At 44.1% G+C, this 3,321-nt stretch overlaps 1 protein-coding gene across 2 annotated transcripts in view; it reads right to left on the bottom strand.

Moving 5' to 3' along the window:
- Clic5 (chloride intracellular channel 5) overlaps positions 1 to 3,321 on the bottom strand; it is a 140,090-nt gene that overhangs the window by 9,443 nt on the left and 127,326 nt on the right. The gene's annotated exons all lie outside the window — the stretch shown is intronic.

Below are 3,321 nucleotides of genomic sequence, written 5' to 3'. Positions count from 1 at the left end.
ACACACACACACACACACACACACACACACACACACACACGAGCATGCATGTACACATGTGTGCGTGGAGAGAGAAATGTAAAATAAATCTAAAAAAAACTAGCCAGGTCGTAAACACCAGCTGTTCCTTTAATTTGATTAAATTCTTTTTACTTTGATTAGGAAGTGCCTTTTATTTATTAAAAAATTACAGCAGCTAGGACACAGGTCAGCATGTTCACAGTGCTTACTCATCCCAAGCAGATGCAAGATTAGGCAACTCCTATTTCCTTATTTTACCTATCTTTATTTTGTCAATGATTAGCAACACACACACACACACACACACACACACACACACACACACACATTAATTTTGTAGAAAGGGCTGGTTAAGTAATTAAAAAGGACACAGAAGTAGTCCTAAGACAGAGATAGGACCAGGTTTTGTGGTAGAGGTAACTTTGACTAAGCCTGCTGGAGAAGGGCAGAGGACCGGGCCTTCAGGAGACAGGCCATATTGTCAAAGGCCACTTGCAGAGGTCCAGTGGATAACAGAGAGGCACAATGGAGGTTGATCTAGAGCAGATAGCTCAAAACTGTCCCAAATTGCCAGACCAATGCACCAGACAGGAATGTCCACTAGCAATGTGCAATCAACTCCACTTGCATAGAGACCTGCTGCAGGTGTAGCTCAAAGAGTGAACACCTAAAGGAAGATGAGGTAGCTGAGGAACTTTATATCCTTGTCCTGATTAATTAGCAAATGATTCATTTAGACACACATGAGCATAGAACTTCTGAATCACAGAAAGCTGACATGGAAACTTCACACTTGAATATACAGGGCAGCTGCAGAATAGATAGATGGCTGGCTGGTCATTGACCACTGTTGCTGTGATATCAGCCCTGATCCTCAACCTCCCAAGACTCTGGTTTACAATACGATCTTGAGATCATGAGAGTCCCAGCTGGTCCACATGGCAGCAGATACAAGGGGACATTGCCATCCAGAGGAGAGGCTGTGAGGCCTGTCCTCTTTTTCACAGTTTCCCAGATGTGTCTTTCATTAATTAGACACTAACCCACTTTTGTCTTTTCATAGGAGGCCTTTTGTTTGAGACAATAGAAGGCCACCAGTTTGGGACAATGCTGCTGAACACTTCCTGGAATGTTTGGAAACCAGCTAGAGGCTGGCCATTAGTTTCTCAATACTTCCTTTTTCCCTGGTGTGGCATTTGAACTCATCTTCATCATCTGCTTTGTGTTTCCAGTTTGGGAGAATAGAGTGAGAAGGGGTGGGAAAAAATGCTTGAATTCCCTTTAGTGATTGTCTAGACTGTGATGGGATTACCAGACTATTCAGGGGCTAAAGCAGAGGGCGGGTACTAGACAATAACTTATTATGCTTTTCTCCCCAAAGCTATTGCGTTTCATGCTGAGTTTGTTTGCTTACTCAAATCCCTCTACTCCTTCCAGTGATAGAGTGGAGCAAAAACAAACAAACAAACAAACAAAAAATCATAGTGGGAAAAGGAAAAAAAAAACATAACACAGTGTTTTAGTTTTGTCTAGTTTTCCTGTTGTCCTGCTAAACCATCCTGATACAAGGCAATATAGGAAAGTAATTATGTATCATCACAAAGGCAGGAGCCTGAGACACCTGTCTAGTCAAAAGCAGAGAGAAACAAATATCCCCAGGCTGCCTTCTTGTCTAGCTTTCCTCTGTCCTGTATAAGTCAGCCTATCCGCTCCACCTAGGGAATGGTATCACCCACAGTAGGCTAGATCTTTTGATATCAATGAACAATCAATATAATTCCTGGTCAACCTGGTCTAAATAAATACTCACTTGAAAGTCTTTTCCTAGGCAATTCTAGATTGTGGTGAGCTGACATTTTAAAATGACCCATTCCACATGGTACACTTGTTAAAATTGCATCAATTTGTATCATCCAAGGGCTACGCAAAGGAAAAGGAGACACTGCAAGTACTAACTTGAAATGCCTCTTGGAGACCTTGCAGAACAACAGCAAATGATTTTGGCATAAAGGCCTGAGGTAATGATGGGGACCTTGGAAAACTAGCCTTGGGTAGAGTCCATCTGTCTGTCAAATCAGCTCTAGAAATGGGAGAGGTAAAGTTTAGAAACAGGTGTGGTTGTGCCCCCACGTCATCACCACAACAACATGACACTGTTGTCAGTCACTTAGCTGGCAGCTCTCTAGTCTTGGTTTGGAGGACTGAGGTTGGCACTGGTGTTCATCTTGGTAGGGGCAGGAGATGAGAAGCAGGAAAGAGGCTGCTGCAGCTCCCTAGGATTTTGCCCAGAATAGACCCACTGTTAGAGCCTCAAGGTCCTTTAACTGAAGAGCTCTCCAAGGCCTTGGGCATGATTTTTCACTGCCTTGTTAATGGCCATTGTGTTAGCTTTGAGCACCATAAATCCCATCTGTGACCCTGGTCCTGGCCCCCTTCTGTGGCTGGACGTTAACTCCTCAGCTTCAATGAGTGACAGCTTCCTCATCTCAGTAAGGACAACGAAGATCCCCAAGTTGCACATGGCCCCCGGTATGGGCTCACCCAACTCAGACAGTGCAAGGGGAGTCCCTGATACAAAGGCCTGGGCCGTACCAGATTGGGCGGTGGTTATCTCTCTTCTTCTGTGACCTGTTTTGGCAGCCATCCTTCTGTGTGTGTCAATCTGCTCATAGTTTCAAATCAGCTCATTCTTAAACATTCCAAGATTCGACAGAGAACGGGAGATTCTGAGTGTCCTCAGTTCTGAAGGGGCTTTATTTCCCTCCTTCCTTTTTTATATTTTAACTGTTTTTTTTTTTTTTTTACTTGCTTATGAAGCTTAGGTTGTCCTCACACCCAAAAACTAGCCAAAGATGGCCTTGAACTTTTGATCCTCTTTCCATCACCTCCCTAGCACTAAGATTAGAGGGATGTGCCACCATACACCCTCCTTTGTATGTTTAACACACCACTCTAGCCATGTCCTTTATGCTCCTTGGAATCCTTGTTGGTGACAAGCCATGTAGAAAGGGATGATCAGAGGGAAGCAGACACAACATACTCCCATACTGAAACACTGCCAAGCAGTACCTGGACATTTTTTCTTCCAGCTTTCTTCCTCCTCCCTGCTGGCTCAGTCCTAAAGCCATGGGAGTAAATGATCTCTTTTGGCTGATGGCATTTGGGTCATGAAACCACTCATAGTGAACTTTCTACACTGGTAAGAGGGATAGGAAAGAGACCAGGATGACGAGGGGATACTAACTCCTTCAGGGTGTGTGTGTGTGTGTGTGTGTGTGTGTGTGTGTGTGTGTGTGTGTG

The sequence above is a fragment of the Psammomys obesus genome, unplaced genomic scaffold, assembly GCF_907164565.1.
Source record: "Psammomys obesus unplaced genomic scaffold, mPsaObe1.curated_primary_1811, whole genome shotgun sequence".
Classification (NCBI taxonomy): Eukaryota; Metazoa; Chordata; class Mammalia; order Rodentia; family Muridae; genus Psammomys; species Psammomys obesus.
The sequence above is the reverse complement of the archived record's forward strand: the minus strand, read 5'-3'. Positions and strand labels throughout refer to the sequence as shown.